The following is a 13,918-nucleotide window of genomic DNA, read 5'->3' on the forward strand; positions in this document are numbered from 1 at the left end:
CTGATTTACATTCAGAATTTTGGACGCACCAAGATAAGAAGGATATTCTCTTCAAGGCTGCCAAATACAAATAGCCAAAACACTAAGAATGTAACATGTATACAATTCCTTATTGTTTCATGGTTCTTCTTGCTGTAGGTAGTTTATTGTATATGTGTGTAATAATATAAATGTATATATAAAAATGTTTCATTAAAAAAAACATTACCCGTCTGTAAGATTAGCTACTCGTTTTCAATCAGTACTAAGAAATCTCAGAAGCTGTGTAAATACGGGACAATAACCCCAAAGATATTTACTTTCTTCCTCTGAAAACTGAATGCAGAGAATTAACTCGCAACCACAAGTTGCTTATCCACTCATGAGATCACATGCAGTGGCTCACATTGCATGCACAGATACATTTCTTCTTTGAAAGGTTGCTTTTGCTGTGCATGACAGTTTTTTTGTGGGTATTCCTTGGGGAAGCATCTATTCAAGTCCTTAGATCCCTTTAAGTGGGTTGTTTATCGTTTTATGGTTGATTTAAAGGCATTCTTGATATTTTCTAAATCTACATGTATTTCAGATTTTAAAAACCATATCACTTACATTTTTCTCACTGATACCTTTTTTTTGTTTAATTTCATTATACTTCTTTTGAGCCATAAGTACTTTTTTTTCAAGTAAATATGACTTATATATTTGTAATGTATTTCATATGTATGGATACTTTGCTGCATTCATGGCTGTCTACCACATGTGTGATTGGTGCCCAAGAAGGCCAGAACGTTCCCCTGGAACTGGCACTGTAGATGGTTATGAACTGTTAGAGATGGCTATGAACTGTCTTGTACATGCTGAAAATCAAACCCTTGGCCTCTGGAAAAAAAAAAGCCATTCAACCCCTTGTGGTCTTTTTTATTTTAGATTTATGCTATCATGGGCACACATATCTCAATTATTTTATAATTCTGATGGGTTAGATATTTAATTATTATAAAATATCACTTTTTCAGTACTAGTTTTCTTTTATAATCTGTTTCCATCTGCCAGCTAAATAGTCAGTATAACTTTAATGTTCAGTTATATTTGTTTGCTGCTAAGATTCACAATAGATAATGCATATATAAAACTTAATATAAAAGCATTTTTCTGTGTATTTAGTAACCAAAACAATAAAGGATTACTAATTTTTACCAGACCATTAATGTTCTGCCAGAACTTATAATAAACAATAAGCAAAATTTACTCTCTGGCCTCCAAATTAAATAAACTCAAACTTCCCAGTGAGGGAGTCCAGCTGCCTGCATGTTACTGAGCTCCCTGAGTGATGCTCACTGCTATGGCAGTTGGCAGCACTTGTGCTAAAGATGTAATTGTCTACTTATTTCACTGTGGAATATTTGGTTATGGAAGTTACACCTTGTATTTTTGTTTGGGGTCATTTACTCAACCCCCTCTTGCAGAATGTACATCCCCTTGCAGAACAAACCTACATTCAGCAATTACAGAATATGGATGGCTCTGTACCCACAGCAAATACTCAAGGATTGAAGGGCAAGAGGCAAGCACTGTCCCAAGCAGAGGCTACTAGAAACGTGAGACAAACAAGCCGGACTGAAGAACGATAACCAGCCAGATTATGACCTGCATGGGGCAGAGACGAAATGCTCTGTAAGCAAATCCAGAAAGGACACGTTTTATACCACAAGAAAAATCATTAGATACTTTCCTTTAAATGTTATCACTTATACAAATTACTTTATCAGAAACTGAAGGTTTAAATTGCTAAAAATTTTTTCAGAATATCAACTCAGAGCTAGAGTGCATAGGTAATGGACAAACAAAAGCAAGGTTAGAGGTATTCGAATAAAATTGACCAAATCTTGTGGAGGGGAAAAAGGAAGAAAGAAGGGGGTTACTGCTTTGACTTGGATAATTCCAGGATCATTAAAATTGATAGAAAAGAGCCAAGACATTCATAGAATAAGCTCTAACAGGATTCTGAAGAAACTGGATCTAGCTGTTAGTTTAAAATTATGATAATATTTCATCTTAAAAGCGTGGTACACATTTTACCCTTTGCTTCACAGGTTAATATTTATTGATGTAAGACAAAGCATCATAAAGTTTGGCATCTTCATTAGCAAAAACAAAAAGATATTTTAATGTGACAGTTTCTCTAGGTTAGAAGATGAAATGCCAGCTACTTAGGAGATAGTATATAAAAGACGATGATGGTGTATTAGGAAAGATGTTGGCTTGAGGCTCAAGTTTTAGAGCTGGTGTGGAGAACTCTCTTCCTGGGTGGCTTGCTCACGACTCCAGACTTGGTGCTAGCTGATGGTCAAGGGCATTGTGTTTATCTTGTGTGTCCTTCATGGGATGTTTCTGGTTACCCTCATATCTTGTTTGTTTGCTTCCCCCGGAAAAAATAAACCAAGAGAGCCAGCCAGGCAGTGGCAGTGATGGTGCACACCTTTAATCCCAACACTCTGGAGGCAGAGGCAAGCACATCTCTGAAGTTGAGGCCAGCCTCAAGTTGAGGCAAGTCCCAAGATGGTCTGTACTACAGAGGAATCCCCCATATTGAAGAGAGAGGGGGAGGCGGAGAGGGGAAAGAGTAAGGGGAGGAGGAGGGAGAGAGAGAAGCAGAGAATATTATGGAGTGGGAGGTGGCATTGATAAACCATCTGTTCACTAGGAGTAAGTCAGTAAATCTGGCCTTTTTCAGCTGGAAAGGGGTCAAAGGACATTTTTTGCAGGGGTTTGTTTAAAAAAAAGTAAACCCACTCAGCTTGATAAGCAACGAATTGCTTAAAACATATTTCTACTTTTTAAAAGAGTAGAGGAATTGGTGAGTGGACTTCCTTTGGAACTCCCCACATTATTTTGTTAGATTACAGAGTAAATACTTTATTGTAGCAATCTAAAAATATAGATGCTGTGTAGGTGCTTGCCTCAAAGAACTTGTACATAATCCAAATGACTACAGGCCACTGATTTGAATTACAGACAAAAGAGACGAACTTTGTATATAAAAGTGTGTTGGGGGGATCTAAACCTAAAGTCATCTGGATTAGCAAATGGTTTTGTGATGAAAATCTGTCAAATCTCTGCCCAATATTAGGCACAGAATCATGAGTATCTCCCTGTCTTATGAAGACTTTTCAAACTGGCCTGGACTTGAAATGATTTCTCCAATCACTCTGCAATGTAACACATTTTACAGGTGACCTTTAATTGCATACACATTTATGTCCTTATCTATCAATTAGCCTTGGCTGCTGGCTCAGGGACTTAAAACAAAACAGTTTATTTCCCACATTTCTGTGAGTGGCCTGGGAGTTCTGCCGTGGGGGGGTGAGGGGGGAAGGGGTCCTAGAGAACATGATAATCTACGTTGGCCTCACTCAAAGATCTGGCGCTGTAGCCCCGGTGCTAAAACCACCTCACTCTCTCCTTACATGAGTTACACCACCTTTCTTGAAGTTTGTTTTGTTTTGTTTCAAGATGTTTTATCATGTGAGCTCACAGAGATCCCAGCAGTAAGAGGAAGTGGCACCCCACGTTCATATTCTGCAATTCGTTGCTTAGCAAGTGACACAAACGAACCAGAACTAGCAGTTGTAGTAACAAACTCCACCACATGGTGAAGCCGCTGAAGACACATTGCATTAGAACATACCCAACAGGCTGGTTGGGAAGTATTTTCAACAAGCCACAGCATGCTATGTAAATTATGATTATTATAATGTTTACCTCTGTACATTTTCTAGACCGTTAGCACTCTGATACTTAGCAACTACCTGCAACAATCAATTTGAGTTGGAATTCAGGAAATACTCTCTGACTTACTTACCTAAACAATTTTGAAGTAAGTTCTGCATGAGGGTGAAACTAATTAATTTCCCACGTCCGCCTTTAATGCCCCTTCTTGGTCATATGCCAAGCAGGCAGGTGAGTGCCGCATGGGCTTACTTGGCTGTTTCCCATCGAGTAAGCTTCCATTCTTGGACTCATTAACATACTCAAAATTAATCAGCCCATAAGTCTCCTACCTTAAGTGTTTAATACATAACATGCATGGCCACTTTTCACTTTCTTGACGATGCGGTAATCATGGCAAATATCAATGCTACTAGTCATGGGTTCTTTGTACTGTATTAATGAGACCATACTGGTCTTCATTAATGGTTTTAATTACATTCCCTTTACCTTTTGCTTCCAGCTTGTTTTGATTAATAAAATTACTCACAGCTGCTTTAGATCGGTCACTCCTTCTGGGAGAAAAACCATATGGAATGCTTAGAACAGGTGCTTGGTACTTTACCAGATTCACTGGTTTAAATGAGTTTGACCTCTGGCCCTTGAAGGCTACAGGAGGCTACAGGTGTGTTTGTCAGAATTAGAAAATTACCTTGTTACATGGCAGGACTGGTGGCTATTTTTAAAAAGAAATAAAATCTTTAAAGGAATTTTCTAATCATGTGAAACCACGGAGTGATAAACGTTGAAGCATTGCTAGTATTTAAGTAAAGGAAGAAAGAAGTCTAGGGCCCTTCAGCACCCTTGTTATCATATTGCATGGCATGGTATTCTGTTATCCAAAGAGCAGAGCGTAGAACTGTTAGTGTCCAGGAAAGCCTGTAGGAAGGAATTTTCACACCCTTAAAAGAGGCGCTTGGAGGAACTGGAGAATATCCAGAGAAAAGCAATTAGGGAAAAAATTAATGTGGGGAATTTTGAGAGGAGTTAAGGCTACTTAACCTAGAGGGGAAAATAAGTCTGAGATGCTTCTACATTAATGAATCTAAATTATAAAGGTATTGAACAGCTGTTCAACTACTCTACAGAGTGCTGGGCTGAAGAAAAGTAATCTCAACAGATGAGAGATAGCAGGGAAATGTAACCCAGTAAAGCTTGATTCTGAGGGTAAAGAGTGAAGGTATTCAACCTACTTATCAAGGGTCAAAAAACAAAATGAAACATCAACTTTTTGTAGTAATTCTTCTCCAGGGATGTTAACTAGACTTACTTTGATCCTTTATTGACCAAAATTGTTGACTCACTACCACTTGTCACATGCGATATATGGAAAGGTACAAGAAGCATTGGCCCATTTCCTCAGATTCTCAATAGTTCAAAGAAGTTATTCATATCCTCGTTCTTATCCATTCACTTAAAGTACTTGGATTTACATCGTGTGTGTGTGTCTGCACGCATGCACATGCACGCACGCATGGCGCACATGTACACACACACATGCATATAAGGGAAAGCCTGACAACCTGAGTTTAGTTCCCAGAAACCACATGATCTCAGAGAAGCAGGTCACCAAATTGCCCTCTGTTGTCCACAATCACATCCTGACACATGTGCTTGTATCCACACTGAATAGATATTTTAAAATTCTCTTGGGCAACAGATAAGGCACTTGTCAGACAAATCTAATGATTTATATTTAATATCTAAAACCTACATAAAAATAGATAAAAAGAACCAACCCCACAATGTCATCTTGGGCCTCACATGCCATAGTTTAAGTGCTTGACTTTACACATCATACACACACAGTAACAGTGAAAAAGATATTTCAATAAATCAAAATTCTAATATGATAAGTATACTATATTATAGATATTTTATAAACCATGGTATGCTATGTATAATATGGTAGTGAAAATACATTTTTAAGTTGTTGAGATTTATAATTTCAAGGATATAAGGGAGCACCCCATCAAAATAGGCACACTTCATTCAGGAATATTCTATTCAAACTACTATACAGTAGGATCCATTGTTTATTTTTCAAAGAAAGATACATTTAATTTGATAGGTCTTTATGAAATATAGACAAATGTTTACTGAGTTAATACTATGTGAAATGTAAGGAGGAACAGGATACCATCTTTAACTTCAAATAGCTTGCAGCTCTAGTGAAGAATCTAAAAAACATTCCAACACCATGGCTCACTGACAAAGCCAAATATTGGGATCCAACACTGAAAATGGCAACATGTGGCTTCAGAATAAAAGAATTTAGGGTTATTGAAAAGGAATAAACATACTGCCTTACAGAACACAAATTTCACAGGAGGTAGGTCATCCTAGGCCCAGCTGGGTCCAACCATACAAATCTCACTGTCAAAACATTATCTTTGCCTCTCCCTGGGCCCCAGTGTCCATAATGAGTTCTGTGATGTTACCAATATTAGCCCCACATTTACGTTGTGCAAAACTGTGACTCCAGAAGTGAATCAACCTTTCCTAATGACTGCCATAACAAATCTATGCTGGTGTTATTGATTTTTTTTCTCAGTCATTTAGCAAGGACTCACTAAATATTACATGGTGTTCTGGGCATATAAGGTACTATACTGAACAAAATAGATAATTTTTCTTCTCTCTCGGACTTCATATTCTGGTGGTGGAAAACATATTAAGAAAACATAAACATAGATATGTAAAATCACGCAGTATTGAAGCTATGGAGAATCCTAATAGAGTAAAGGTAACAAAGCATTCACCTATCCACTATATCAACAATACACCCTGAAGCATTTTGTGGGGCTTACTGAGCAAGGCTGAAGCATGACAACCTCTGTGTCAAAGAATTGTCCTCAAAACCACCTATGTTAGAGAAACTCTAGATGTTATTGGCAGAAGAAGATAAGATTTCTCAATGGACAGAATAAACTGAGGTCCATAGGGTTATTACAATTTAATATAAAACCTCCTCAGAGGCACAAGATATTTTTTTTTTGGCTTGGTGATTGGTAGAAATTATATGAGTCAAATGTGCATACAATTTGTGTCATGAGCCAAGAAAGATGTTTAAATTTATGAAAAGAGTAGGGAGGAAAGAGAGTGACACTAAAGATACACACAGTAAAAAAAAGTTTAGTCAATTGTGTTGAGTATGATGTTGGGAAGAAAGGAACATGGCTGTATTGGAAATGCCTCATAGTGTTCATTTGCTAACCAAATGAGACATTGAAAAGCTTTAGGGGGAAATTATATTCCTTGTACGTTTTTTAGGAAGTTAAAACAAACCAGTGCTCATAACTGTGTTGAAGGAAAAGCTAGAGGAAATAGAAATTAGGTGTGGGAGCCTGTTGGGTGAAAGGTAAAGACTATACAGCTCTGACACTACATATTGGTAAATATGAAATCATTAATACCACTAACATAATCAGATAAGAAAAAGCATAAGTGAGGATGGAATTGGAAAATGCACTAAAAAATATTTATTGGAACACACAAAGTTTAAACTTCTTCCAAAACCAAGGTGCGGTGTCATTCATCTTCCCAAGCTCCAAAAGCTCAAACATCCTAGGACTTAGTCTTAAGTCTTTGCTTCTTACCGTACCCTGACAATCTCATTCAAGTCCCCATTTAAATATTATCTCTTTTTTAATTACTCCAGATTACTACCCTGAATACCAGACAACAGTACCCAGCCACCTACTTTGCAGTCTCCTTAAGAATCAAACAGGTCTTTCATAGATGACATTCTTAAAATTCAGTTATTCATCTTCTACCAAACTACACCTTGTACAGTCATCTCGATCTCAACAAATACAATTCCTATTTTTCCAGTTACTCAAATCAAAAACATTGGATTCACATTTTCTGCTTCTTTCTCTAACATCATTCTCTATTATATTGCATTATGTATTTTATACCCAGATCTGAGTATTTCTTATAAGTTCAACAATAAATACATGACCTTCAAGTCTGGCGTTTTAACCAATTTTTTATGTTCGTTTTATTTAATTTATTGTGTATATGTATGGGCACACATGCCAAAGTGTGCGGGGAAGCCAGAGGACAATGTGATGGAACTGGTCCTCTCTTTCCCTGAAGTGGGTTCCAGGATGAAACCTAAGTCACCAGGCTTAGCAGCAAGTGGCTTAATTGCTGAGCACTCTTACAAGCCCTAGCAAATTATTTTATGGAGTATCCGTAATGTTGCATATGTCAAGCCTTTATTCCTTTTTATGACAATAAAAATAGGCAAATTTTTGTTTCTCGTTCTGTAAGTGCTTCTTCTGGTGACTGATAGTATGCTTTGCTATACAGAACATTTTTGTTTAATGAGGTTCCGTTGATCAATTGTTCTTCTTAAAACCTGTGTTACTTAGGTCCTGATTAGGAATCTTTTCCCTGTGCCTATGAATTGAAATATAGTTTCTACTTTCTCCTCTACCAGATTCAGGGTCTAATATCTTACATTGACCCTCAATCTATTTGGACTTTAATATTTTGCTGCGTGAGAGATAAGAATCTGCTTTCAGACTTTTACTTGTAACTATCCAAAAGCCAATGAGACAACAACATATAGTTGGTTACGTTTTTTTTTTTTTTTTTTTTTTTTTTTGTAAGAGATTCTCTTAGTCCTCTCTCCTCATACGGAAACTTCTCTCTCCAACAGAAGGATGCCGCTACAGAACTCCACAACCAATCAGAATTCAGAGTTATGAAGCCCAGTCCCAATGGATAGATCTACAACTTGAGGCTCAGGGAACATTGCAAAAAAGAGGTAGCAAAGATTCTAAGAACCAGAAGATGGGGGCGTTTGCTGTGAGCCCGTGTCTCCTAGTTATATCAGAAGCTATGCCCACAAAGTATCCACTAATGTAACTGACTAAACATGAGCTTAAAGTGTTCAACACCAGTGAAATGCCAAAGTGGATGTGCTGTGGAAAGTTCATGAGGCCTCAACTCTACACAAAGATTGCAACTGGGAGAGGGAGATTCAACAAGGCAGCTGATGAGAGGCTACCGAGACCAGTAAACGACCCTACATGTATTGACATACTGGAAACATTAAGCAGACTGAGTGGCTTTTAAAATAGAATACTTGAAATAAGGAGGGAATAACGGCAGGGGTAAGGGAGGGCTTACAGGGAAGACAGTGCGAATGGACTTGATCAAACTACACTGTATTCATAAGTGAAATTCTCAAAAAATTATTGTATATGATTGATTACACCTAGACATTGATACAATACTTTTTCACTACGCAGGCATCCACTGAAGGACATTGGGTTGTTTCTGTCCTTTGGCTCCCATGAATAGTCCTTCTAAGAACATTCATGCACAAGCTTTTGTTTAAACACTTCTTTTTAATTCTTTGGTGTATATTCATACATTGCATAGAATTTTGGATCACCTTATAGCTCTGAGTTTAACTATTTAAGGAATTACCAAGCTGCTTCTCATACTGGCTGCAAGTTTTTTGTTGTTGCTGTTGCTGTTGTTGTTGTTTTGGTTTGGTTTGGTTTGTTTAGTTTTTGGTATTAACACCACAATGTGCTCTTTAAACTTTTACTGAACCCCAAGAAATCTGAGGTTTTTTTGTTTGCTTGCTTTGGAGGGTTTTTGAGGCGAGGTTGCTTTGTTTTGTTTTGGAGAAATTTGTTGTGTTGTTGTTTGTGCTGTTGTTCTTCGGGTGCCATGTGTCCAACACTATTGCCAAATCCAGGATAATGAAGATTTATTTCTATGTGTTCTTCTAACAGCTTTAACTCTTCCCTTTAAATGCCTGGTTATTCTTGATTTAATTTTTGTAACATTTAAAAGGTATTAGGAAGAATATTTTTATTAAATTAAATTTATTTTTAATTCATATATGTGTGCTATATTTATATCATGCCTCCCTCTCTCTCCTTACTTTAGTTCCTCCCAACACAAGCTCCATCTTTCTCTTCCTAGCAGGACCAAAAATTAACAAGCCATATTATTTTGGATGTAAATTAATCTATCAGTAACAGAAGAGTTAAAAAGTAAGGCAAGTAAGATTCTGTTGAATCATTGTTTATGTCCTTATTTATCTCCAACAAAATATTTAATGAATTGCTAGGCACTCAGCCACTGTTTGATTCAAAACAATATACAATAAAAACCAATAACTTATTTGATTCTAATCCTTTGAAAGGAAAATTTACATTTTTCTAGTTCTTTTGGTTATAATTTGAAGAAAAACTTATTTACTATCTGTTTATTTTTAAATAGATTTTCATTGAGTTATATATTGATCACTTTGGACCTCAGAGTCTTTTGAGGGATCAGCTGGCCAATAATTAATGTTTGGTGTCACGAAGAACAAAAATAGAATTTCTGTGTGTTCTCACTATAATTTCATCATTTACTAAGTATGTGTCAGATATTACAGCAGTGGAAAAAGGACAAAATAAGTGATATAATTCTCAAATCAATGATTCACAGAAAGGAAGAGATAAACACAATATAAAACTATTCCATTTACTCTACAATTCATAAAATACATACCCCTTAGACCCCAAAACTCACGGCCCATAAACCACATGACATGTCCAAAGGTGTTGGCAATAGTTATTCCTGCCAGCAGCTCCCTAGGAATCACACGGAATCAGCTTCTTATGGACATGAGGAAATTCTTGTTCCCGTAAACCTCTCCTCTCTTTCTTCCCGATATGTTTCACTGGGACCCCATCCTTTCTCTGTCAGACTTTTGTTCATGTACTAAAATTAAGAAGAAAAGATATACAACTCCCCGTGAAGAGATGAGGGAAGAGTATACTGTTCAGTCCAGGCTCCGTGGAAAGCTACGGAGTACGAACCAAGACCTTAGCACTTTATTTGTATTGTCTCTACTAATGACTTCTGCTATGAGGCTACCAAAATAGTCTTAAATTTTCTTCGCCTCTTTCACATAAAATAAGAAGCAAATATTCACAGTAATTCCACTATTCTTCTTCCATATGGCCAAAGACTTTTGAAATGAAGTAAATATATACCTTGTCCCAGAAAAATTATCTGGTATATCATAAAATCCCATCACTCACAATCAACATCAACTTTCAGTACTGCTGGTGGCATCCCCACTAAAGGATTAAAAAAAAAAAAAAACTAAAGTTATTTAGCCCAATAATGATGTCATAGAACAGAGAAGCCATATTGATTAGTCATGGTCCATGGTGGCCCTGACTCATTGGAGACAAAAAACAGAAGTCAATGACCGATTTGAACAGTCCCTGTGACTAACCTCAGTAACATGATTGCTAGAGAGATTTTTTTTTAATGTGTCAACGAGAAACAAAAAACAAAGACAAACCCTTACCAGATGGAAGCAACTTTTTAAACTATTGCTTCAAATTTAATTTGAGTGACTGTAAACACTTATAAAAGATCTCATTTACCCGACTTTCTGTAGGAAACCCCAAAGCAATTTTGTTGTTACTAAATAGCTAGCTCCCCAAGTCAGTGAAAAACCACTTTGGCATCTACTTGCTATGTTCAGAAAAGAAACAGAAGACATTTGGAAAGCAAAATGGGCATACACCCAGAGTGCTAAAACTGATCCCTCTTTAATTATAGAAAGCACTGTGTATTAAAAGTCCAAACAAGTCCTTGTAGTTGACCAACAAAATGCAAAGACCTCCAACTTCACAAATTACTGAACTTAGTGGTCAATCTCTTTTCAGTTAACAAAACAAACAAAAGTAGTTCACAGGTTTTAATAAAACAGTTATTTCTAGATAGCAAACATCTTGTTCTCTTGTAACTAAAAAGTCATGTTACCAAAATTTTGCAGGCACTTTTACTTTATAGTTAAGCCCACATGTGCATATGACTATGCAGAAACAGATAGACCACACACAGACATACATACATATACACACATACACACACACACACTGAACACACAACACATTTGAGTAGTTTATAGACAAGAAACAAGAGTTAGTGGGAGATGGCGTAGGAGAAGCAGCTTTCTGTCAGAGAATAAAGTACTTAACCTTATTGTGGGAGGAATATGGATAAAAATTTGATGACCTCATCTTACTGAATAGTGATAAACTTATCTTTTCTCATTATAACCATCTTTTTCTGAAAAACTTGAGGACAGCTCAAAGATCAAGTCCCCTTCAAAACACCACTTTCCTTTTTCTCAAAATGCCCTCTGAGTGTGAAACCAAGCTAGCTAGGAGTGGGGGATTGTGAGTACTCTGAAAAACAACAAAAATGTCTGACTCTGCTGTCAAAGACCTTCTCTACTCAGTGAGGCTACACATGCTCTTGGATTTAGAAGTGAGTCTCAGTGAATCTAGAACTAATATCTTACTTCTTTATTTCCCAATTGGAGATACACTGAGATTTTCAAGTTCTTTCCATCAGACATAGAAGCAGAGAGACTAGTGGTTATTATCTAGACACTACTTTGCCCAAACACTCCCCTACAGGAATTTATGTTCTATAGTAAGCAAAGAGTCAAGGGCTCTTTATTGACACTTGCAGTTGAGCAGTACACAACATGGAAGCACAAGTGGGACAGAATTTAACTTGACTAGAACTCCTTACAATTGTAGCATTAAGGATACAGGATGGTCCAATGTCATCATTCCAAGAATCCCAAAGAGAAAGGAAGCAACCTTCTTGACAACAATTTCAGTTATCTTGTTTTGCCTCATTTTCTTCCCTTTAATTTTCTGAAATCACCTTTTAGAGCCAACATCAAAGTAGGTAATTAGTGAAAGGCTTTAGTGTTCTGACAAACCTTTTTTTCCCCAATTTTCCTGTGTCTGCTCTTCACTCATGAATGGAGAGATTCTGCCCTGCTGCTTAGATGGAAATGCCTCTTCATGATTCATAATCTACATATTATAGTTCATAATGATATCATAGAATAAGCTTTACAGACCAAAACAGTCATTTTTTCTTCTCAATAAAGTCCTTCTCTTTAATATTGTTTATCTCCTTCATACAATAAAAATCACTAACACCTGAAGAATGACTTCTTTGTTTCTTCAGAGTAGCTTCTGTACTATAGAGTTAGGAGAATCTTAAAACAAAGAGATTATATGACACATCAAAATAAAAATAAATAGTTTAATCACAGGTGTATTCTTAATTTGTGATGATAGGACCCAGAACCATAGTCTCATTCAAGCCAAGCATGACCCCTGCTACTCAGCTACAACCCCAGCCCTACATATACATCTTAACATCCATTTATTATATTTGAAATCCTTAAAACAATGCCTAGGACAGATTCACTTTGGTATTACTCTGAGTGTTTATAGTAGCAGTCAGTTAGCATGTGAGTAAGCTATGAATTAAAGAAATGTGTTCTTTCTTAATCAAACCCAGATTCCAACCTGAATATACACACAGAAAGAAGTATGTCTTTAGCCAGGTGTTGTGGCGCACGCCTTTAATCCCAGCACTCGGGAGGCAGAGGCAGGCAGATCGCTGTGAGTTCGAGGCCAGCCTGGTCTACAAAGCGAGTCCAGGACAGCCAAGGCTAACACAGAGAGACCCTGTCTTGAAAAACCAAAAAAAAAAAATGTCTTTGACAAAAGCCTTATCTATTTGGAGATCCATCAAGATGAAGGGAAGTGCAAATAGTTATCTTTTTGTGGTTATTTTAGTGTCTCTGTTATGCTTTCTCTGGAGTCATCAGTACTTAGGTACAAGAGTGTGTATTAGAGTTTTCAAATAGTAGGAGCTAATAGAATATGCACAGACATGTCATAGAGGGTTTACATCATACTCTGTGATGGATTATATATCCTATTCTCATGCCCTACCATTCTGTTAAATCAACTGCCTGACTTTTTTATATATCTGATTACTATGTGCTTGTGTCTTACTATGTTTTAACCTTCCCAACCCTCCAGGTAGCATTTGTTAACCAAATCACCTTGGTTATTTAATAGGTCTCTCTGTGTCTAATTGTTTCATTCTGTAAAGTGGCATCAAATGTATCCTGTTTAAAGATCTGTTTAGACTCTAAATTTTAGAGGAATTAAGAGACAGGATAGTTATGACAATATCTGCAAATATAAAACCTGAAAAGCACTTAGTGTTTTATGACAGAATGAGCGGGCAAATAACCATTGGAAGGACAGAAAACCACAAGACAAAGTGAGTCATTCCCATCTCTATG

Source organism: Acomys minous, assembly GCF_964271855.1.
Source record: "Acomys minous genome assembly, chromosome: 10".
Taxonomy (NCBI): domain Eukaryota; kingdom Metazoa; phylum Chordata; class Mammalia; order Rodentia; family Muridae; genus Acomys; species Acomys minous.